This window comes from Myotis myotis, unplaced genomic scaffold (genome assembly GCF_014108235.1).
Source record: "Myotis myotis isolate mMyoMyo1 unplaced genomic scaffold, mMyoMyo1.p scaffold_m19_p_2, whole genome shotgun sequence".
In the NCBI taxonomy this organism is placed as follows: Eukaryota; Metazoa; Chordata; class Mammalia; order Chiroptera; family Vespertilionidae; genus Myotis; species Myotis myotis.
Window position 1 is genome coordinate 117,671,064 of NW_023416324.1, and position 26,043 is coordinate 117,697,106.

The 26,043-nt window shown below is 39.5% G+C and overlaps 1 protein-coding gene across 10 annotated transcripts in view; it reads left to right on the forward strand.

The window, feature by feature from the left end:
* The window catches only part of ROBO2 (roundabout guidance receptor 2), a 1,562,785-nt gene that overhangs the window by 769,873 nt on the left and 766,869 nt on the right, over positions 1–26,043 (forward strand). The window lies entirely within an intron of this gene.

Below are 26,043 nucleotides of genomic sequence, written 5' to 3' on the forward strand. Positions count from 1 at the left end.
GGGGAATATTGAAGTAATGACTGCAGTAGGAGAAGAGGGAACCTATTTCCCTGGCCACAGGCACTGGCGCCCTGGACAACAGGGCTGGCAGCTTCTCTGGATGGCTGCAGCCTGGGACCTCAGGCAGGTGGCTTGTCCATCTCCTTGGCTGCAGCCAGCCGCAGGCACTGGCGCCTGGACCAAAGGTGGGCGGCTTCTTCTTCTGGCAGCTTCTTCTTCTTCTGTGCTTCCAGGGAGGGCAGTCAGTTATGTGTATATGTGTGTGTATGCAAACAAAGGCGTGTACATGTGTGTATGTGGAAATCTGCTGGGCAAGTCAAAACCATAGAAGAGTTGCCCCTTATCTCTTGAATCTTCCAAAGATATCCCACACTTTTTTATTCTATCACTATTGCAGACTCAGTATTTGCAGCCAGCAAGCCAGTAACTCTCTCAGTGTCTGTCTATGATTTCTTTTCCTATCTGTCTTCCAACCCCTAATCATATTTCCACCTGGATGCATCATATTTACTCCCAATATGCTGTATAGAGAAGGAGTCAGGATGCTGTCTTCCCTTGAATAGTACAGACTAACAAACCAATTCCATTTAGAGTTGGGCAATGCCCCTACCCACCCTTCAAATCCCTTCCACCATGCATTTCTGTTTCCCTTTTTGTTGGTTGGATTTTTCTGCTGCTCCTTCTCCTCACCCCACCACCCTTGGATCATAATGTAAAATTCTTTTACATTGTCAAGAAATTATTAAAAATACAGGTACTTTGAAAAAAAATACAGGTACTTTTCCTATCACTGGCGGGGGCGGGAGGGGGGAGGCAGAGAAGAGGCGGCTGCTGGCCCCCCAAGATCTATGTGGCAGCACATAGAAGCCAGGACCCATTCTCATGGGTTTTACCTAAGCAGTTTGAAAGGTGCTAGCGATCTACGTGGTGGCCAGGACCCGGTCTCATGGGGTTTGCAGTTTGCAAGGTGCTCGCAATCTACATGGTGCTCAGGACCCGGTCTCAGGGGCTTTGCAGTTTGAAAGGTGCTTGCAATGTAGGTGGTTGCCAGGACCCTGTCTTAGGGGGTTTTACCTGTGCACTTTGAAAGGTGCTTGAGATCTACTTGGTGGTCAGGACCCAGTCTCATGGGGTTTGCAGTTTGCAAGGTGCTCGCGATCTACATGGTGGTCAGGACCCGGTCTCCAGGGGTTTTACCCGCTCAGTTTTAAAGGTGCTTGCAATCTACATGGCGGCCGGGACCTGGTCTCAGGGGATTTGCAGTTTTAAAGGTGGTCCCGATCTACTTAGGTGTCAGTGCTGCCTCTTCCCTGCCCCGCACGACTTCTCCTATATGGCTGGGGGGCAGGGCAAAGGCCCCCTGTTCTCAGATCACAGCTGAGGGTTGGGCAAAGGCCCCCGCTTCTCCGATCGCGGCTGGGGGTCGGGCAAAGGCCCCCGCTTCTCCAATCGTGGCTGGGAGTCACTGGGAGGTGGGGCAAAGGCGGCCGTTTCTTTCCGGCTGCCTGGGTTTCTGAACACCGACTGCCACAGGCGCCTCCAGCATCGCACCTACATATGCAAATTAACCGCCATCTTTTTGGTGGTTAATTTGCATATCGCCCTGATTAGCCAGTGGGAAGCATGTCAGAGGCACGGTTAATTACCATGTTTGTCTATTATTAGATAGGATGTTATGAACATTTATGTATAAAGTGTAAATGTTATTGGTGGAGAGATCTCCTCATCCCCACCACTTGCCAGGGGATGTGAACATGTTGTGATGTCACAAGAAAAATAATTTTCCGAGACTTGCATGGAAGAAAGAGCTATTGCAGAAAGCTTTATTTCTGTGAAATCAAACACCTGAGTTTCCAAGGCCCTATTTCCCTTTGTCCAGCCAAGGAGAAAGTCCAGCTATTCCTTGAGCATGGCTAGGATTCAAGTTATTGCCCAGAATTCCCACTCCATGTCTGCAGACTCCAGTCAAGCATCAGGCTAGATTAGTTTGTGGTCCCAGCTTTAGTCCATCAGTCCATTGTGTGTGTGTGGGGGGGGGGGTCCACATGGCTATGGAGGGAACATGGGAGAATGTAAGAAAGCCACAGAGCCAAGAGAACCATGAGCACCAAGAGAGTGAGCTCTTTTTTGGGGGGGGTATGTATTTCCAAATTTTTCTGGGCTTTTCCTTGACTCCACCCTCTCTAGTCAATGATCTCTGTTTCCAGTTTTGACTGGCAGCAAGCACCCTACATCATCCTGACTCACTGCACATGCTCCCATCTTCCCCTTTGTCCAGCCCTTTCCCCCATTGATTTGCAGGAAATAGATGGATGGTTTCCTGGGGAGTTTTTGAAATTTGAAGCTATCTAAATGGCCATGCTTATAATGTTTGGCCTTCCATTCACTCCCATCCTCTAATTAATAACTAGCTAATTACAAAGGGAAAGAATTGCTGGGTAAAATGGTAACTCTATGTTTAATCTTTTTAGGAACTGCCTAGCTGTTTTCCAAAGTGGCTGCACTACTTTACATTTCTAGTAGTAGCATATGAGGGTTCCATTATCTTCAAATCCTCAGTGACACTAGGTGTGAAGTGGTACGTCATTGAGGTTTTGATTTGTATTTCCCTAATGGCTATGATGCTGAAGATCTTTTCATGGGCTTATTGCTCATTTGTATATATTCTTTGAAGAAATATATATTCAGATCTGCCCATTTTATAATTGGGTGATTTGATTGTTTATTAATGATTTGTAATAATTTTATTCTCTTATATCCTAGATATAAGTCCCCTGGCCTATAAGACTTAAGATGTGTAAAAATTTTCTCCCAGCCTGTGGGTTGTCTCTTCACTTTCTTAAACATATCTTTTGAAGTATAGAAGTTTTTAATTTTGATAAAGTCTAATTTATCTATTTTAATTTTTTTTGATTTCATATTTTAAAAACTACTACCAAATTTAAGATAACTAATACTTACCTTTATATTTTCTTCTAAGTTTAGCTTTTACATGTTGGTCTTAATTCATTTTGAGTTAGTTTTTGTATATGCTATGAAAGAGATACCCAAATTTGTGAAACACAGAAATCAAACTGAAATGCTTGGTTTTCCTCTGGGCAGGAGGCAAAGGTGATTTCCCAGCTTCTTGTCCAGGTGCATTTGAAGAATAAAGCCATGGACAAAAGGTGGTATAGGAAAAGGTGGACATTTACTGGGAAACAAGCACAGACTCCCACGTGGGCAGGGATTCCAAAGGGGTAGCCCACTCAGTTCCTCTTTCCTAGGGTTTATAAAGGCTGCAGTCCTTTGTGTCCCGATATCCCCTCTGATTGGTCACTATAGCAGCTTCAGAGCTCAAACCCCACGTGGGATTCCCCTGTACCTCTCCCCCTCAGTGGAAGAATTCTCTATCCCTGTGAAAATGTTTTCCTCTTTCTCCTGTTTGTTTTTTTACTCCCTGTGGCTTTCCCTGTCTTCTGTAAATGGGTGTCTTCCTTCCCCTTTAGGCTGTGGTGCCTTTAGTTCTTTGTGAATATATGCCTTTTGGCAGCTCCTAGCCCCACAGTTTTGCAGTCCTCCCCAATGGACCCTCTTTATTTCTAAAACTCCCTAAACCTGCCTATTTTACCCCTAAAAACTCTTTCATTTGTTCTTTTGGATGTGGCTATCAGTTGTTCTAGCTTTATTTGTTAAAAAGTTACTCTTTTCCAATTAAGTATTATTACACTATTATTGAACATCAATTGATGGTGGATATGAAGGTTTCTCTTTACTCTGAATTATAGTTCATTGATCCATATGGTCATCTTTATGTAAGTACTACATTGGTTATTATTCCCTTCATTTTTCCAGCTCTATTAAGATATAATTAACATATAACACTGTGTAAGTTTAAAGTATACAACATGATTAGATACACATATATATTAAATGATTACCACAATAAAGTTAGTTAACACATCCATCACCTCATATAATTACATTTTTGTAGTGAGAAGATTTAAGATCTACTCTCTTAGCAACTTTCGAATATATATTACTGTTACAGAATTTACCAGGCAACCGAAAAATGGAGGTCCAGGATAAACCCATTTATTTTCAGATGTTTCACATATACTAGTACAGTGACACAGGGGGCCAGTTCTCCAAATCCCTGAGTAAGCCAATATGGAGGAAGCTTTCTCTTTATACCCTTCGGTTTCTTTGTTTTTTATCTGTTTCTTAACTACCAGGCTTTTGTGGTGGGCTTCCACAGCCCCTCCTGAGTCAGTTAGAATGGGGAAGTTAGATTATATCTAAACTAGGGGTCCGGTACACAAAGATTTGTGCACTGGGGAGGTGGGGGTGGGGGTGGAAGGGGAGGTCCCTCAGCTCGACCTGCACCCTCTCCAATCTGGGAGACCTCTCCAATCTGGGAGTTTCTGTCTGTCTTTGCAGTCATATGAACAAATTTTCTGAGACCCCCCCAACCCAGTTTGGTTTGTTGCTCACAGAATAATAGAGGCTTTTTTTTTCTTTGCTCCATTGGTGGAGATTTCCTGGAAGTTTTAGGATATTTTCCCTTTAATTTTTCCTTGACACTCTGATTTTACTTATGTTTCTCACCTTTGCTTTCCCTCCATCTCCAACCACAACAGTGCTCCAGGCTCACTTTGCTCAGTGTCTAGGAGAGCTGTCTGCCACCAGAACTATGATTCCCAGCATTCCTGGTGCTCCCCACCCCCACTCACTCTGGGCTTCCGCTTCCGCTCCTGGGGCTGCCACCAAAACTACTATTCCAAGAATTCAGGGTGCTCCCCATTCTCTGGGTTTTTTCAGACCGAGGGAGCCACGACCCACCAAGCTGCCAGCTCTCCTACTCTGCTCTGTGTATGCAAATTACAAATTACCTGCCATCTTAATTTGCATACCCACTCCTCATTGGCTGGTGGGCATGGCTTGGGCGTGGCTTGATCATAATGGAGGGATGCTAATTAGCATGTTTCTCTTTTATTATATAGGACTAGAGCCTGGTGCACAAAAATTTGTGCACTCGGTGGGGCAGGAGTCCGTCAGCCCGGCCTGTGCCCTCTTGCAGTCTGGGACCTGTCGGGGGATGACCACTTGCCGGCTTAGGCCTGCTCCCCCGGGGATTGGGCCTAAGATGGCAATCAGACATCCCTCTGGCAGCCCAGCAGCCCTCGGGGGATGTCCACTTGCCAGTGGGGAGCAGGCCTAAACTGCAGTCGGACATCTTTAGCGCTGAGGAGGCAGGAGAGGCTCCCACCACCACCACTGTACTGGTAACAATCAGCCTGGCTTGTGGCTGAGCAGAGCTCCTCCCATGTGAGAGTGCCCTGACCACCAGAGGGCAGCTCCTCCATTGAGCGTCTGCCCCCTGGTGGTCAGTGTGTGTCATAGTGACCAGTCATTCCCAGTCTTTCTGCTGTTAGGGTCAGTTTGCATATTACCCTTTTACTATATAGGATAGAGGCCTGGTGCATGGGTGGGGGCCGGCTGATTTGCCCTGAAGGGTGTCCCAGATCAGGGTGGGGGTTCCGCTTGGGTGCCTGGCCAGCCTGGATGAGGGGCTGATGGCTGTTTGCAGCTGGTCACACACCCTTCAGGGTGGAGGTCCCCACTGGGGTGCCTCACCAGTCTGGGTGAGGGGCTGAAGGCCATTTTCAGGCTGGCGGGCGACTGAAGCTCCCAACTTCTCCTTTTTTTTCTTCTTTTTTTTTTTTTTATTCTGGGATTTATTTACCTTCTATGGCTGTCACTGGAGCTGAGAGCTGGCTTTAGCTCTGAGGCTCGGCTCCAGCTTGAGGCCTCGGCTGCTGAAAGCAGGTATCTGGGCTTGTTTGGCTTCTATAATTGAAACACTGTTGCAGCTCCAGCTCTGAGGCCCGACTGACTGAAAGCAGGTTTCTGGGGTTTGTTTAGCTTCTATAATTGCTTTATTGTTTCTTAGAGTGCAGCTCAGAGGCCAGCAGCGGCAGGCAGGGAACCTTGGCTTCCTCCATCACTGGAGCAAACAAGCCTCCTGTTCACTTCAGCTGCCTGGCTGCCGGCCACCATCTTAGTTGGCAGTTAATTTGCATATCGCCCTGATTAGCCAATGGGAAGCATGTCAGAGGTACGGTTAATTACCATGTTTATCTATTATTAGATAGGATGCCTGCTCTGGGTGGTGTCAGTGACCTCCCCTGTAGCTAAGCTATTCCATTCTTTGTTTATGACCCCTTTATAAATTGGGAATAATTTGGAAAACAGGTCTTACTAGACCAGATTGTGGAGAAAGGGTCAGTGACTTAATTATAGGCTATCAAGAATGTACATTAGGTTACTGGCACAGATTCAGATTTCTAGCCTCCCAAAAATGTCTTATTTTCCCCATCAATACCATATAATTAACTATAGTCATTATGCTGTATCTTAAATCCCATAATTTATTTCTTATCTGAGAATTTGTACATTTTCACCAATATTTCCTCATTTCTCCAACTCTGTAGCCTCTGGTAACTATCATTCTGCTCTCTTTTTTATGAGTTTGACTCTTATAGATTCTATATGTACACGATAGCATACACTATTTGTCTTTCTTGGTACGACTTATTTCACTTAGCCTAATGCCCTCAGGGCCCATCTATACTTTTGCAAATGGCAGCATTTCTTCCTTTCTCATTGGTAAATAATATTTTGTTAAACATATATCCTTATTTATTTTTTCCAAGATTTATTGAGATATAATTGATATACAACATGATGTAAGTTCAAGGTGTAGAATATAAATAATGATTTGATATACATGCATTATACTACATTTTCTTTATCCATTCATCCATCCATGAACATTTAGGTTGCTTCTATATCTTGGACATTGTGAATAATGTTACAATGAATATAGAAATATGGATATCTTTTCTAGATAATGGTTTTATCTCCTAAACATATATAACCAGAAATGAGATTGCTAGATTATATAGTAGCTCTATTTTTAATTTTTTGAGGAACCTCCATATGGTTTTTCATAATGGCTACACCAATTTCCATCCCTACCAACAGTGCACTAGGGTTTTTCTTTTTCTGCCCATTCTTGACAACACTTTTTATCTCTTGTCTTTTTGACAATAGTCATTCTAACATGTATGGAATGGTATCTCATTGTGGTTTTGATTTTCATTCCCCTGATAATTAGTGATTTTGAGCACCTTTTTGTACCTGACCATCTGTACGTCTTCTTTGGAAAAACATCTCCTTAAGTCCTCTGACCATTTTTAATCTGATTATTTGGTTTCTCTGCTACTGAGTTGTATTGAGTATCATATATTTTCGACATTAGCCCCTATGTGATACATGTTTTGAAATAATTTTGTCATTTCATAAGTCCCTCTTCATTCTGTTGCTTATTTTTTTGCCATTAAGAGTACACTATCTTAATTAGTGTAGATTTGTAGTACATTTTCTAGTTGGCAGTGACTCTTCAATTTTTGCTATTTTTCAATAATATTTTGGCTATTCTGGCCCCCTTAAATTTCCACATGAATTTTTAAGGTCAACGTGTCAGTATTTGCAGAAGTACATTTTTATCACATGAAGATGTGTTGTGAAGCAAAATAAAATGAAACAAACTGTGAGGAAGGTGTATATCCTGTTAATTTATACCTATTGTTTGTCATTACATAAGAATAATCTCAAATATAATTTTCAGATATGACTATTCTATGCAACATTAAATATATATTAGAATTATACTGAAAATTGATTTTTTATATTAGGAGCATTAATTTGCATTTGTTCTATTTCAAAATACTTCATTAGGAGAATCTCTAAGAATCTATGCCCATTAGAATTATTTTTATTTATTTGCATTAAAAATTCATACCCAAGCAACACAATATTCAGGTTCAATAATTGTTAAATAACTTAAAAAAAAATTAACATTGCTATTTATCACAATTCCATGCTTAATTATGAAATGTACATATTTAATATTTAGAAGAGAGAATAAGGATCACTAGATTAGCAATTTACAAATTTTCTCAAGGATTTGAAAGGCATATGCTACATTTTTATAGACAACACTAGAGTCCCGGTGCACAAAATTCATGCATTGGGGAGAGGGGTTGTCCCTCAGCCCAGCCTGCACCTTCTCCAATCTGGGACCCCTTGAGGGATATCTGACTGCCCATTTAGGCCCGATCCCAAGGCAGTCGGACATCCTTCTCACAATCCAAGACTACTGGCTCCCAAACCATTTGCCTGCCTGCCTATCTGATTGCCCCTAACTGCTTCTGCCTGCCAGCCTGATCACCCCCTAACCATTCCCCTGCCGGCCCGATCACACCCAACTGCCCTGCCCTGCCGGCCTGGTCGCCCCCAACTGCCCTCCCCTGCCAACCCGATTGGCCTCAACTGCCCTCCCCTACAGGCCTGGTCCCCCCCAATGGCCCTCTCCTGCTGGCCCAGTCACCCCCAATGGCCCTCCCCTGCAGGCCTGGTCCCCCCAACTGTCCTCCCCTGCAGGCCATCTTGTGGCCACATGGGGGTGGCCATCTTTGAGCACATGGGGCGGCCATCTTGTGTGTTGGAATGATGACCAATTTGCATATTACCTCTTTATTATATAGGATGATTTAATGAATACATTTATCTAAACCAAATATAAGTATAAAGTAAATTCAAAAGATAAATTTTACATATTAATAAAATTCATCCAGCCCAGTTGGTGTGGCTCAGTAGTTGATCCTCTACCTGTGAACCAGGAGGTCACCATTAGATTCCCAGTCATGGTATATGCCCAGTTTGGGCTCCAACCCCCATTAGCAGGCATGCAAGAGGCAGCCTATCAATGATTCTTTCTTATCATTGATGCTTCAATCAAGTTCTCTCTCTCTCTCCCTTCTGAAATTAATAAAAATATATTTAAAAAAGAAAAAAAAATCATCCAGGATTTTGATGATGCCCGTATTGATTTCTTTGATGCTTTCTTTTCACTAAATCTTAGAGTCTGATTTTATGTGAGAATAAATGTCCAAAGTACCTACTTAAACAATAATATTGATTTGGTTAAACAAATTTGATAGATCTTATTTAAAGATTTGTTTTGAAAATATTTATTGAGCTTCTATTTTGTAGTAGATAAAAGTGACTTCATGGTCACATTTAATTCACTCTGTAGAAATAATAATAATGTGTCCCCACTTTCTTAAAATTAGAAAAAATTTTCCCTACAAGTTTAAGTGACTTAACCAAGATCAGCTAAGTAACTGGTAGAGAGTGGATTAATGTTCAGGTTATAAAACTTTAAATCTAATTTTCTTTAGACTTTGCTTGTCTCTCTTTTCTCCAAATTCTTTTTTTTTTTAACTTGAACTACTAACTTGGAACTTATACCAGCTACTCAGGCTCTCTCTTTATTGCAGCTCAATTTTTTTTTCTGAAACCTAATATAATAGGAGATCAAACTGTTTAAGTATAGAGATATTAGGAGAGATTGGAAAAAATTCAAAAGAAGCAAAGTCAGGTCCATGACCCATGCTAAACCTACAGTCCTCCAAGGACCCAACCACAAAGATATCTATTTTCTGTCAGACTCATGTGTGGTTTGGCTCCAGGGAAGATAGAATACTTTACCATTACCCAAAGAGGGTTTGGACCCTTTTACTTTAAATTAAACATTCTGCTAAAATAAGTTTGAAAAATGCATGGAGATGTTGTGGGAAATGCAGTACCTAAAAACAACAATGATATTCATAAAATATAAAAAGAAAGATAAAATTGACTTACATAGAATAGATTATATTTGGCTCAAGGTAGTATAGAAAGAATAAAAAAAGAAAATTGAGGGAGTGAAGTAATAGAGTAGTAGAACGAAGGGACAAGTATATATATATATATATATATGAAAACTATTTTATGTTACTATAATTTAATACAAAATTTATTTAACAAAATTACATATATGCCCTAGCTGCGTTGGCTCGGTGGATAGAGCATCATCCTTCAGACTGAAGAGTCCTGGGTTTGATTCATCCAGGGCACATGCCTGAGTGGCAAGCTCGATCCCTACTAGGGGGCGTGCAGGAGGTAGCCAATCAATGATTCTCTCATTATTGATCTTTCAAGCTCTCCCTCTCCCTTCCTCTCTGAAATCAATAAAAATATTTTTTAAAAATTACATATAGTCTTTCATTTTTAATTTTTCAATTTCACATAAAAATATGTTATGTTGAAAACAGTTTACTGTAATAGAAACTAAATTTATAATTTATTTCCAAACTAAAATAATGCATTAAGAATTATTAATGTAAAATTGATGCAAGTTAAATAATACTATAATTACTAATCAACTAGAGGCCCAGCACATGATTAAAATATCACAAGGGGGCACCCCACCTCCTGCCGTGTGAGGCGGCAACCCAAGGGCCGTGGGAGTCAGGCCAGACCCACGCCGTAGGCAGCCGGGACCTGCGACTGACTCGCTAAGTGCTGGGGCTGCCATAGTAGTCTTAGTTTATGTTGAAACATACTTTTCTCCTTCCCTGGTTTTATTTATCTTTTGTTCAAGTTCAGTCTCTTTCATAAGCCCTAGTACACTGAATTACTGGGCTCAACATTTTAAATGTTAGACTTTTAACTAATATTTGTAATTCAGCTGAATTTTATTAAACATTAGAAATAATCTAAAATTGATATGTATTATATTGAATGACTTTAAAATATCTGTTTTAAGAAAAAGTTGGCTTGCAAAATTGTAAAAAGAAGATAATGTATATTTGCTTAGAAATTATAGCAGTTCATTTCTCTCTAAGGAGACATAATCAATTTGATAATTATTGCTAATAATAGCTAATATCCTTCAGAAATTTTTCCACTCAACTTTAACTCAGCAGGTGGGATATAACTCAAGCAACCATAAGGAACCATAAAGGAACAGAGGGCTACATCTATAGTTTTAACAGTTACATACAATGCCAGTATTTCCAGAGGATTAATGATCAACTGGAAGAGCCTGTGGTCCTAGGGCCATTAACTCCATGTGGCCATTAATTTTGTTGAAATATCTTATAATAAGGACATTTGTAACAATTACTTCCCTTCTTTTAATACAATTTTGGGCAGGGAGTTTTAATCTTTTCATTTTTTGAAGATGCTCTTTTATTACCACTCTGAAAAAAATATCAGTGACTTTGTGATAGGCATTTAAACAGTTTCAAATTGTGCTATTTTATGTGTTGTGTATATATTGGCATTGTTTTCTTTCTTATAACACCACAAAGGCAAAGCTGTATTGTCTCTTCATTAATCTAATGGTTCCCTGCAATTTAAAGCCAATACACCTATATACACAGTTTGCTGTGTAGTGTGGATTGGCTAATGATGAAATTTATAAAAATCCAAACTACAAAATGTAGAGTATCTTTAGGATTGTTTCCTATAGATTAAACTTCTGAGGAGTTGCCACTACTTTAAAGATTTGCTACTGCTTTCAAGATGCAGGTCAAATTCAAGGTGAAGTTCTGGTACATTGCTTTATTTGGGTTCTATAAACCATGATTTCTACCAAAAATATATTTTTAATTTTTTAATAGCAGAAAACAGTGTGTTAATTTCCTGAAACTCATTGCCATAATGCCCATGAAAATACTAATGTTCTATAAACTAAACGTCTTAATTTTCAGAGATATAAAATAAATAATATTTAATTATTATTAAAACATGAAAATATCAGAAATTTTTTAAAGGGAGACTCTATCTAAATAACACTGTAAAATGACATAGATGTGTATGAAAATATTAATCAACACCACTAGAAAATATAATATTAAGAATATATATTTGCAGTTGGTTATGCTATTCGTATAATAGTATGGAATTCAGTATGTTACTAGAAATTTTTATATTACACATATGTAGGAAATAACCTACATCTTTACTTGATATATATTATTGAAACCAAGAGATAAAATAGTAAGAAAATCCGAAGATGAAACAAGCAATTGAAAAGACTATGTTAAATTAAGGTAAAGTAAATCGTACAGTGCCTAAAATGAACACGATGTTATAAAAAACTGATGTCACGTCTTGTTGGCAATACCAGTGCCAAAAGCATGCATGTTATTTTAGAGCTAACCTAATTGGAGGATGTGTTTGAAGTACAGTAATAGAAGCAGGCGCTAATCTCTGTCATGATACGCTATGTCACCACTACTTCAAATTCCATTGGGTAATAATAACTGAAGCAGAGATCTGAGTTACTAATAAATGAGGCAAATTTAGTCAATTACTAATTTCATGCTTTTATGATTAGGGATTTAGCTAGATAATATCTGCAATTTAATACACTGCCCTCTAGAGATTTTGACCATTTACCAAGAGCATGTTTTCACAGACTTATTTGCACCCTTCATTTAAAGTTCCACATCCCACGGAGGGGCAGGGCCAGCCTAGGCCACAATGTTACTTTCTTTCTCAATGCTACAGTCCATGTGTGACTTCCCTTTGATGGAGATCTTCATCACGGTTTATAGCTGAATTCCTGCCCTCTAGTAGTATTTACTTGGCTCTATTTCTCTTTTGGGAAAAGTCGTAAAGACAAAACAAAACCTATGTATTAATAAATTCCACAGTAATGCTGAAAGGACTTTATGCCATCAATAATTCATGCACTTTAAAAAAAATTAGTTTGATCTTTCACATTCTTATAAAGCCAATTATATTTTAAGTTCAAATCAGTAATTCTAAATTCCTTTCTTCTACATCTCACCCCAAAATAGTATACTAATTCTCATATGTTTTTGTATCACTGCTGATTACCAGTTTAATTTGTGTATAAATAGGTATCCCCCTGGGAATAATTTAAAGTTCCCCCAAATATGCATCCCATTTAGAATTTTTTGCATAACAAACATCTAATGAATTAAAAGTATACTTTAATATTTAAAAGATTTAACCCTGCCACCTATAGATAATGCAGAAATAAAGCAGTATCATAATATCTATGAAAATCATTTGTCAGCATATAAGCTTTTATTTTTCAAAAGTATACATTTCTTACTTTAAGAATGCATGTATATAGGCTATGCTTTATTTGATTGAATGGCAATAATAAGACAAACTAAAATTCATGCAACCTATTTACTGATATGATCATTACAGATGCTCATTTCATTTCCTATTAGAAAAACAGAGTTTTGATTTAATCATATGAAGTATTCATTTGTACCGAATCTGAAGGTAGGACTGTAAGTCTGTTTTTGCAATTTTCACCAAGGACCAAATAAAAATATAGTTTAAATCAAGTATTTCCATCTGTGGTTAACCTGATTAGAAAGAGGTCAGTAGCAGAATGGATGGTTGCCAAAAATCCTCTTTGCCCAAGTCCCCACCCCCGAAGTGAAGTAGTAAATTGAGAATTGAGTCAATTATGTGAATAAGTCATGCTAAAAAGCTTTTCCACAGAACTCTATCAATAATTTACCTAAGTTGTGGTGTGGGAGTTTGGGCCATGATCAAGGTCAGAACCTAGAAGAGGAGAGAATATTTTTATTTTCCCTTTCCTTCCTTCCTTCCTTCCTTCCTTCCTTCCTTCCTTCCTTCCTTCCTTCCTTCCTTCCTTCCTTCCTTCCTTCCTTCCTTCCTTCCTTCCTTCTACATTTTTTCCTTTTTCCTTCCTTTCCTCCTTTCCACCCTCCCTCCCTTCTTCCTTCCAGCCTGCCTTTCTTCCTTCCTGCCTTCCTGACTCCTGCCCTCCTGCATTTTTTTATTAAGTTATCTTAATAGGTCTTTATTTTCCACTTCACTCTGCTGGCATAGGCCTTACTTCTAATACCCTGTTATTCTCAGTGGAGTAATTTTCTATGTTATGTTAAACTGAGACTTGAATGCCTCAGATTCTTTGTTCTGACAACAAAGCCTAAAACAACTTCCCTTCTGAACTGCAATTTGTGCTCTGTGATCAAGAAGTGAATAATATCAGCAAAACTGAGCCTCACCCTACATTTTACTCCCCATCTTGCCCTGATGCTACACATCTAGAGACCCACTATAATACGAAGCTTCAAATGGTCCCACTCTGCAATTTAGGAAATTTAAAGATATAGCATAAAATATGATGCCATAATTCAGGATTTGTAGAAGAGATGGCCGTCCCATCTCTTCCTATTTATTAACTCTCTACTGTCCTTATTAATATGATGAATAAGCATTTGCTAAATATCAACACTTTTCCATTCTTCACTGATCAACAACAATAAAAAGGATAGTTTAACAACAAGAAAGTTATTTAATGTGAAATTGCTGAAATATTAGGAAAATTAATTCATAGAGTGAAAATATTTGGTAATATTAATTGAACACATTATACTTGACATAGTTTAAGTGTTTTACATGAAATATTACATCCGTTTTGTGGATCAGGAAACTGGGGCACAAAAAGTTATGTAAACTGACCAATGAAACCGAATAGCTTTTGAATCTGTACAGACTGATTTCACTTTTCACCACTCTGCTATGGTCTAGTGAATATGAACATATGTTATGATAAGACAAAAAATACTATTTTTATTTCCCATTATCAAGTTAGTAGTTTGGGAGTCATTTAGTTTTAAAGTTGATCCATATTTTAGGCAACATTTGAAAGGTTTGTTATTAATGTCATTTTTAGGATAATATCTGAAACTAAAGATAATAACTGCATTGAGTGTTATGCTATTGAAATTGAGTAATACCAATTTAATTTTTAAATTATTCCTTGTTGGGAGAATGTTTCCTTCTGGGTTCCCTGATTTTTCACCTTGCTGCAATCCCAATATTTCAGTAAGACTCAGCACTTGGTACTAGAATGCTGATACAAGACTGTGGAGAGAAATCTGGCAGGATATTTGAGACAAAGCATTATAAGGAGTTATAATGTAGATGAAAAAAGTTTCTTACATGGTGCATGTGTATTTCTGTACACATGCCCATAGGCATATGGGCATGCGTGAACAAAAAAGGACACACTTGTGTTTCTTTCACACTTAAAAGACTTACTATTCATCTTTCTTCGTCCTGAATCATATTATTAGCATTAAGCTTATGGATTTAAAGTAATGAATGGTTTAAATTTATATTTTTTTAATCTTTTGAGATCTAATAAATATGAGAATGGTAAGACTATTTTATTCTTCCCAAACCCAGTAACTTATTTTATGAGACTAATTGAAAAATACTTTTATGTTAACTTCCCTCACTCTCCCTACTTATTTAAAAAAGTAAATAAGCCCTAACCGGTTTGGCTCAGTGGATAGAGCATCGGCCTGCGGACTGAAAGGTCCCAGGTTCGATTCCGGTCAAGGGCATGTACCTTGGTTGCGGGCACATCCCCAGTAGGAGGTGTGCAGGAGGCAGCTGATCGATGTTTCTCTCTCATCGATGTTTCTAACTCTCTATCCCCTCTCCCTTCCTCTCTGTAAAATATCAATAAAATATATTTTTAAAAAAAAGTAAATAAAATGTAAAAAGGTAATAAGGAAGTTTAGGGTACCTATTATCAACTGCATGTAGTTCATCTTGATTTATTTTATTTTTTATCTTTATTAAAAGTATTGTTCTGAAAGCCTTCCCAAAGGCTTTCTTTCTTCAACTTAACTAGGTAGCTTTTCTGTCCATATACTAGTATGGTCACAAGAATATACCACATATGCAAAATTATTAACAATAGAAAAATAAAACATGTGAAGTAACAAAGGTATTTAATGTCCAAGTTTTGCATGACTGTAACAAATAGGAAATCAACATATTAAAGTTAATAAATGCTTGCTCTACCCAATATTGACAATTTTTTAAAAACCTTATAATTCAGCATATTACTCAATGCTATTAACATTACCAAATAATAGCTATTGAAACTTAAGGTTAATTTTTCCTATGGGAGATGATGGTTAAGAGTTCCTTCAAACCATGTGTACTATCATCTATTACAACATTATAAATAATATAAGTAATTAATCTAAATGAATATCATCCCGTGGTATGTTTTGTTTTCTAGTTTTCACTTTCTGTGTGAAGTTTGAAGTTATCAATACCAATTGCAATGAAATGTAGCTCATATTTTAATAACCGCTGTCAGCTAAAATCTCTGTGTTTGTTCAAGAGGATTATATAAATCATGGTTCCACAATGTTGTTTCTTTGTTTAATCATGGGGTTTATTGAGTTTTGAGAATTTTGACGAGAAAATAAATTGGCAATGCAAGAAAAAGAAATTTCTTTAGCCATAGAAAATATAGATAAAGCCTTAATGTTAGATTAACATACAATGCTTTTAGTATATTAATATGCAGAGCATAAATATCCTGACATTTATTGATTTGCAATAAGAATCCAAGTGAATAGATCATTAGTGGGAGTAGAAAGACTTTCACTATCAGAGAAAATAGAGTATGGCAGAGTTCAAAAGCTCTGAATTGGTGTTTTTCATTCCAGTGAGGCTACCGACCCCAGCCTGGAGACGTATATCCTCAAAAGCAGGGTTATTTGAAAAGCTTTTAATCAGAAATTCACTCTGCTCTACATAGGGAAAACTATATAAATTTAAAGGGGTTGCCCCTTATAAATTTCAATGGCCAAATAGAACTTCCAATCCTTCAAAACTGAGGCTTGTTTTTAGTATGAGTGTGAAATTTATGTCATGCAGAACATGGACCTTCTTGTTTTAAGAAAAAAAAAATATTTACTGTCCTACAGTGTAAGCAAAAAAAATCTTTAGAAATAGATTTACCCTCCCACAAAATTATTCATTCTATGCTAAAACATATAAGGACATATAAGACAGAGAAGGCATGGGAGCAGTGGAAATAATGGCTTTTCACTTCTAGGATAATGGTCTTCATATACTCTTGAATGCCCTGTCAACCATTCTAAAGAAGTGGTCTATATCCCCAAGTTAGTAAATGTATATTCAATTTAACATTAGTAAACAAATTTAAAACTCCGATCTCCTAAATTTAACTTCATTCATCGATCAGATCGTCAAACCTCAGAAGGAAGGTAGGGGAGGGTGGGGTGAAGGGGAGAGATCAACCAAAAGACTTGTATGCATGCATAAGCCTAACCAATGGACACAGACACCAAGGTGGTGAGGGCATGAGTATGGTGGTGGGGGGGGGGGGGGGGAGGAGGGCAATGGGGCGATAAGAACACATATGTAATACCTTAATCAATAAAGAAAAACTTAAAATAAAATAAAAGCAGACCTTAGAAAGATAAAAAATAAATAAATTTAACTTTAGTGTTTTAGATTTAACTTTAGTAAAAATCATTTGTAAACAAGGAAAGCTTTGTTTCCCTAAATGACAGCTACCTGTCACCATTGCTGAGACACATCAATGAGGAAGACAATAGAACTCTGGTAAAAATAGCAACTGGCATTGAAAATCATACATTCTGAGACACTTGGTGAGAGAAAGCAATATGTTCGTACCAATTTTTTTTTATGAGAAACACATTCATGAGAAAATAATTTTTTGCGAGAGAATTATATGAAATTTTGGCATTTTATATATCACATTTTTCCTTAAAAATATGGAAAATATTTTTTTATACACAGCCTGATGTGTCTGTCACAAAACCCCACCTTCCCCTGCCAGGAGTAATTCAGAGCCACAAAATATGAGATAAGCTATGTATGGGTTTAGTTTTCAGTTTTTTAGAGAAAAAAAATTACTGCCATTACCATTCAAAAAAAAGAAGAATTAAAGGTTATTTTGGCTACAAAAGCAAAGTTTTGAGAAAAATCAAAGCATTTCTTGATTTCAATGTGTCTGACTTCCAGGCAACATCCTGTTAATTTCTGTTCTACCTATCTTCTAATAAGAGATACCAATATAATTTCACTGAGAAATATTATTTTTTCAAAACAAGTTCAGATAAAATGAATAATAACAACCTGGGCAACTGTCTTGAAAAATAAAGAAATAAAGAATTTCTGAAATTAAAAGATAGTGCAAAGGAAACAATACCCCAAGTCATTCAAAATAAAGCTTTATTATTCTAGCTAACCGTTCCAAAATGTCTTCACTCACATCATCTTTATTTTTAACCTTACTTTGAAATAGTGCCTAAAATTATTTCAACTAAAGTTCAGTTTGGCTAATGATCTCCTTTAAAAATACAAATGCAAATATCTCTCTTGAACCTTGTTAAAAAACCTTCAGTTATTCCTACCTCAGTGTGAATTGCTTTAATTAGCATGTTTCCTTCTTAATTGCTCTATTTAAACATGAAGAGGAAAGAAGGTAAGTTATATCTCATACTTTGATAGACAGAGCTCCTGAGACTTCTTGGGATCCTAAAGAAGGACAAATTTTTAAAAATTTAAAAAGCTGATAAGTGAGCCCAAAAACAATCCTATCTAATAAAGAGGGAATATGCTAATTGACCCTCAAGCCATTGCAAAGTGGCAGCACTCACAGCCAATAAAGAGGGAATATGCTAATTGACTGCCCTGCCCTCAAAGATGATAGTGCCCACAGCCAATAAAGAGGGAATATGCTAATTGACTGTCCCGCCTTCAAATATGGCAGTGATCACAGCCAATAAGGAGGGAATATGCTAATTGACTGCCACACCCTCAAAGATGATGGTGCCCACAGCCAAAGATGGTTGGCAGGGGAGGGTAGTTAGGGGTTACCAGGCCTGCAGAGGAGGGCAGTTGGGGGCAACCAGGCCAGCAGGGAAGGCAGTTTGGGGGGACCAGGCCAGCAGGGAGGGCAGTTAGGGGCAACCAGGTCTGAAGGGGAGGGCAGTTAGGGGCCACTAGGCCAACAGGGGCAGTCAGTTGGGGGCAACTGGGCCAGCAGGGAAGGGCAGTTGGGGGCAATCGGGCCAGCAGGGGAGCAGTTAGGCATTGATCAGGCTGGCAAGGGAGTGGTTAGGGGGTGATCAGGCTGGCAGGCAGAAGTGGTTAGGAGCAATAAGGCAGGCAGCCAGGCGAGCAGTCCCAGATTATGAGAGGGATGTCCGACTGCTGATTTAGGACCGATCTTACAGGGATCGGGCCTAAACGGGCAGTCGGACATCCCCCAAGAAGTCCCAGATTGTAGAGGGTGCAGGCTGGGCTGAGGGACATCCCTCCCCAGTGCACGAATTTCATGCACTGGGCCTCTAGTCATATATATATATCTACGCTAATAAACTACAAACATGCAAATTTACCATACTTTTTCTATGCCTTAAGCCATGCCCACCAGCCAATCAGAGTGACTATATGCAAATTAACCTAACCAAGATGGCGGCCGGCAGTCACGGAGCTGGAGCAAGCAGGAGGCTTGGTTGCCCCAATGATGGAGAAAGCCAAGCTTCCCGCCTGCTGCAGTGGTTCTAAGCTCCACTCAAAGCAACAAAGTTTCAATTAGAGAAGATAAATAAACCCCAGAAACCTGTTTTCAGCCGGCCATGGCCACAGAGCTGGAGGGAGCAGGAGGCTTCCCTCCCTCCCGCCCTGGCTGGCTCTGAGCTCCTCTCAAGGCTATAAAGTTTCAATTATAGAAGGTAAATAAATCCCAGAATAAAAAAGAAAAAAAGAAAAAAAGGAGAGGCTGGGAGCTTCTGTCGCCGGGGGGGCTTGACCAGCCTGAAAATTGCCTCAGCCCCTCACCCAGACTGGCCAGGCACCACAGTGGGGACCCCCATCCTGAAGGGGGTGTGACCAGCTGCAAACACCCATCAGCCCCTCAGCCAGGCTGGCTAGGCACACCAGCGGGACCCCCATCCTGATCCAGGACACACTTCAGGGCAAACCAGCTGGCCCCCACCCATGCACCAGGCCTCTATCTTATATAATAAAAGGGTAATATGCAAACTGACCCTAACAGCAGAAAGACTAGAAATGACTGGTCACTATGATACACACTGACCACCAGGGGGCAGATGCTCAATGCAGGAGCTTCCCCGTGGTGGTCAGTGCGTTCCCACAGGGGGAGCTCTGCTCAGCCACAAGCCAGGCTGACAGCTGCCAGTACAGCAGTGGTGGTGGGAGTCTCTCCCACCTCCTCAGCAGTGCTAAGGATGTCCGACTGCAGCTTAGGCCTGCTCCCCGCTGGCAAGTGGACATCCCCCAAGGGCTCCCGGGCTGCCAGAGGGATGTCTGACTGCCAGGTTTGGCCCGATCCTCCAGGGATCAGGCCTAAGCCAGCAGGTGGACATCCTCCAAGGGGTCCCAGACTGCGAGAGGACATAGGCCGGGCTGAGGGACTCCCCCGAATGCACAAATTTTTGTGCACTGGGCCTCTAGCATATATACTACCTTGGACAACCTTATTATAAAAAAAAAGAGAGAGAGAGAAAGTCTTGTTCTTGCTATTGTGTGTCCTGCAACTCTGTGAACTTGGAATTTAGACTTGTTCCATTAGTAATATAATTTAGCTATGTAGTGATCAAATAGGAATTTGTGTTCCGCACCAGCAATCTAATTATTTCAAATGTTTTTTTCTATGGTAAAGCACATATTGAGTTCCCAAATACAAACTTTAAACTTTTTAAAGTCATTGTGTAAGTTGGAAACTGCTTTTATTGGTCATCCTTCCTTTTCTAATTGTAAATGGTTGACACTAAAATAATAACAATGAGCAAACAGAATCTATACTTATAATAGGGTAATTTGCAAATTGGTCTGGGATGTCATCATGTAACGACCCAACAGCAGGAGGGTGGAACAGCGAGCTATGTGCAGTAGAGAGCTGTGCGCGGCGGTGGGCGGGGCGGCCAGCTCAGGCAAGTGACAGCCAGCTACTTGCGACAGATTTGTTCATAGGGCCACTAGTAAGTATAATAAAAGTATAGTAATAACAAAATGTTTTCCTATAACTTCCCCTGAAATTTTATTCTAAAACCTCCTTAGTGACTGATTCAAGATTGCTAGTAAGTTATTTATTCTATCTTTTAGCAAATATTATGTGGCAGATAGTGTGCATGGCTCTATAGATACCATGCTAAGAAACAGGTAACTTGACATCTTCCCATAGAAAGATTACACTTTTGTGAAATCATATCCTCAGTTTTCCCGAAGAAACCTATAATTATATTTTGTCCTCACCCTCCCATAAACCATAGAAATGTATAAAAAATTTCCACATTTTATCAACAACTAAACAAAGCATTATAGTGAACAGTATAATGAAAACATACCTAAGCCAGAAAAAAATTATTAATGAATGAGTCTCATTTTTTTTTATTTAAATCTTTATTGTTCAGATTATTACATTTGTTCGTCTTTTTTTTTCCCCCCATAACTCCCCTCCTCCCAGTTCCCGCCCCACCCTCCGCCCTCACTCCCCACCCACTGTCCTCATCCATAGGTGCACGATTTTTGTCCAATCTCTTCCCACATCTCCCACACCCCTTCCCCCCCCCAAGAATGGTCAGTCCATTCCCTTTCTATGTCCCTGATTCTATTATAATCACCAGTTCATTCTGTTCATCAGATTATTTATTCACTTGATTCTTAGATTCACTTGTTGATAGATGCATATTTGTTGTTCATAATTTGTATCTTTACCTTTTTCTTCCTCTTCCTCTTCTTAAAGGATACCTTTCAGCATTTCATATAATCCTGGTTTGGTGGTGATGAACTCCTTTAGCTTTTCCTTATCTGTGAAGCTCTTTATCTGACCTTCAATTCTGAATGATAGCTTTGCTGGATAAAGTAATCTTGGTTGTAGGTTCTTGGTATTCATCACTTTGAATATTTCTTGCCACTCCCTTCTGGCCTGCAAAGTTTCTGTTGAGAAATCAGCTGACAGTCGTATGGGTATTCCCTTGTAGGTAACTGAGTTTCTTTCTCTTGCTGTTTTTAAGATTCTCTCTTTGTCTTTTGCTCTTGGCATTTTAATTATGATGTGTCTTGGTGTGGTCCTCTTTGGATTCCTTTTGTTTGGGGTTCTCTGTGCTTCCTGGACCTGTAAGTCCATTTCTTTCACCAGGTGGGGGAAGTTTTCTGTCATTATTTCTTCAAATAGGTTTTCAATATCTTGCTCTCTCTCATCTTCTGGCACCCCTATAATTCTGATGTTGGTACGCTTGAAGCTGTCCCAGAGGCTCCTTACACTATCCTCGCATTTTTGGATTCTTTTTTCATTTTGCTTTTCCGGTTGGGTGTTTTTTGCTTCCTCGCATTTCAAATCATTGACTTGATTCTTGCGCTCCTCTGGTCTGCTGTCGGGAGTCTGTATAATATTCGTTATTTCAGTCCGTGTATGCTTAATTTCTAGTTGGTTCCCCAATATAAGATCGAGGGTCTCATTAGTTTTCTTGTAGATCTCATTAAGTTTATCGGTGGCTTCTAAACAGTTCTTGAGAGACCTTAAAAGTGTGGTTCTGAACTCTATATCTTCCATTGACAATTTTGTCCTGTTTCTTTGTCTCCGCATTTTGTTATGCTTCCTTGGTGCACCCCCTAGTGGTCTTTGTTCGCAGTTTTATAGTTAAATCTTGATTGTTGTAGCTAATACCAGGGAGGGTTTGACCTCCAGGCCAAGTGGCTATGAGAATCAGCTGTGTCTGCAGTGAGAGAACTTCTGTCCTCTAGGGAGGTGCTAATCTGGCGTTTGCCTGAGGCTATCTGGCAAATGCCTGTGTGCAGGGCTTGGGCGGGGCGGGTCGCACAGGATCAACAGGGTGGGCCGGATAGAGCAGTTATGGCGGCTCTCAGTCCTGTCCCCAGGGGCTCTGCCTCTCTGAGTCCCAGTACCCGCTGCAAAGCTCAGAGAGAAAGCTGCACTCGCTCTGACCGAAGCCAGACAGTCCCGCTTCTCCCGTTTGAGTCTGGGTCCCTAGAGACTCGCCCGTATCTGAAGCTCAGAGTCTGCAACTCCATCCCGATTGAAAACGCCAACTGCGCCCTCCGCCGCCAGCCTGCTTCGCGCACTCCGCACCTCAGAATTTGACTTCAGCACTGCGCCTCCTCTGAGTGTCCGTATGCGTTTCTCTTTCCTCCTAGTTGTAGGACTTCCACTCAGCCAGCGTTCCTGTGGTTCTGGGTGATGTCCCTTCCGTTTTTTGGTTTCACTTTTGAAGTAATTGTTCAAAGCAGCAAACTCCGGCGTTAACCTATGCCGCCATCTTGGTTCTCCTCCCGAGTCTCATTTTTTAAATTGAAAAATATTACTAATAAATCTATCTCAAATATTAACATTAGGTAAAGTTCTTAGTAATTGAGAATTAGAAATAATTTAAGCATAAAGCTGAAGTTTACATTTATACCAAATATAAATAAACTAGCAAAATAAGAAAAAATATATAAATTATTACAACAATTTTTGAAAGAGAACCCAATGATGCATTTGGCTACATTCTGCATTGTTGCATGCCCTTGAAATTAATCTCTTTGAAAACAATTTGTAATCAGCCATTGTTAATTCAGATTGATCTTCCTTTGATGTTCAGCAGACTTTTTAAGTATTTTTATGTTGAAAGATAATAGATTCTCTAAGATAGTTTAACAAAATAAGCTAGTCCTTATTTTATTTTATTTTATTTTCTCTAATTCTTATTTTATTTCACTAATCTTGCATAATTATTACCTTTTGGTGGCTTCTTGGCCTGATGTTTGTGTATGATTGAAAAAACTGACAGTTTCTATCATCATTACAATCAGACTAGATGCCTTGTGCATGAAATTTGTGCACGGGGGAGGGGGTCCTTCAACCCAGCCTGCACCCTCTCTAATCCGGGACCCCTTGGGGGATGTCCCTCTTGCAATCCGAGACCACTAGCTCCTAACTGCTCATCTGCCTGTCAGCCTGATCGCCCCTAACCACCTCTGCTTCACCCCTGCCATCGTGGCTTTGTTCAGAAGGACATCCAGAAGATGTCTGGTCTAATTAGCATATTACCCTTTTATTAGTATAGATATATAATCTAATATGTGACTGTCAGTGTGTCTGCTCAGTACTAATGATCTTCTTACTGTCTTCTATAAATTAAGACTTTATTGTTTTTAAGTAATTTTAAATTCACAGAAAAATTGAGGTGAAAGTAGAGAGATTTCTCATATATCCCCTGCCCCACACATGCATATCCTCATTATGCTTCTTGTCTTTTTTGTGAATAAATCAGTAAGATGAGTAAAAAGTAGTATGCAGATATAATTTATGTGTACAAGCTGTTTATGTGCATTATTTCATTCTGCTTATTTGGACATAAACCATTTCAGCCTTTTAAAATTCCATACTTACATGCTAGTTCATTTTTCATAGAAAGTTTCATTTTGGTAGTATAAAATAGGAAAAATATTACTGTTTCTAAGTATGCATAAGAAACACAGACACACATTTTTCATATATATCTCTCACTTTAAAATGTGGATAATTTTAACACATGTGAATGAGCTTGATAAAGCATCTGTAACATTTAATTTGATTTGATAATATAATTGATTTGATAATAGAACTGATTTGATAATAGAATTTGATTTGATAATAGAATTGATAATCTTACACCTTTATAAAAGTTAATTTCTCCTAAATTCGTATTTTTGATACTGCTATAATTAGCTAGTTATTAAGAATAGAAAAGGAGCAAAGAGAAGGCCAGACATAATAGGCATGTCATTTGGGCAGCTTCACCAGTGTAATTTCACACTTCCCCATTCCCTACAGGTTATTGGGGGGAAGGGACTGGACAAAGGGGAGATGGGCAAATGAGCAGTGAAGCTGGAGTGGCATAGGGGAAATGCCTGTCAGTCAAACCCAGGAACAGCGATCATTGGCAGAGTAGGCAGGGTCAAAGCAAGCCTGAAAAAATTTGGAAATAGCTAATCCCCCAAACCAAGGAGCTAGTTCTCTGGGTGCTCTTGGTTCTTGTGGTTCTCTTGTACTCACTCACCCATGTTCCCTCCACAGCCATGTGACCCTGCAAACCCTACATGTAATGGACCGATGAATTACAGCTGGGAACATAAATTTAGCTGGCCTGCTGCTGTATTAAACTGTGCACTCATGGAATAGAAGCTCTGGATACTGGCTTTGATTCTACTGAAGCCACAGCGACACTTCTTCCTTGGTGGAACAAAATGAATTGAGACCTTGGAAACTCGGGGATTTAATTCCATACAAATATAAATCACTTGCTCTCCCATGTGAGCCTCAGAAAATTATTTTGCTTGTGATATCACAAGGAGACCACCCCCAAAAGCAACAGGGGAACCCAATAACATTTTCAATTAAAGAATAGTACTTACTGAATAATGTAATATGTGAGTTCAATTAGGGGGAAAACTGGTGCTCTTTAATATTTTTATTAATGACTTGTCCATTCATTGAGAGCATGCTCACTCTAGATATCATCAAATCAAAAGCGTTTCCTAAATTATTTGAGCACATGTAGAGAATTCAAAATGGTCTTCAAAGATCAGAGAACTGTTTCATGAAAACAATCTATACTAATAAAAGGGTAATATGCTAATTAGACAGGGTAAACTGGACATCTTCTGGTCATCTGGTCCTTCTCAGGACAAAGCCATGGTAGCAGGGGCCTAGGCAGAGGCAGTTAGGGGTGATCAGACTGGCAGGGCAGGGCAGTTAGGAAGATCAGGCCATTAGGGAAGGGCGGTTAGGGGTGATAAGCCCAGCAGGGGAGGGTGGTTAGGGGCAATCAGGCAGGGAGAGGCAGTTAGGGGCGTTCAGGCAGGCAGGCAGGCTATCACTTAGGAACCAGCGGTCCCAGGTTGTGAGAGGGTGCAGGACAGGCTGATGGACCCCCCACACACATGAATTTCATGCACTGGGCCTCTAGTGTAATTATAATGGGACAAGTGAAAGGTATTCTGATAGTGTGAATAAAAACAGAATCAATAATGACATGTGAGCCTGGCTGGAGTGTTGCAATCATTGAGCATCAACCTTTGAACCAGATAATGATTCTATTCCCCTTCAGGGCACATGCCCAGATTGTGGGCTTGATCTCCACTAGGGGGAGTATAGGAGGCAGCTAATTAATGATTCTCTCTCATCATTGATGTTTTTATCTCTCTCTCCCTCTTCCTTTTTCTATGAAGTAAATAAAAATATATTTTTAAAAAAGAAAAATGAATGACATGAAA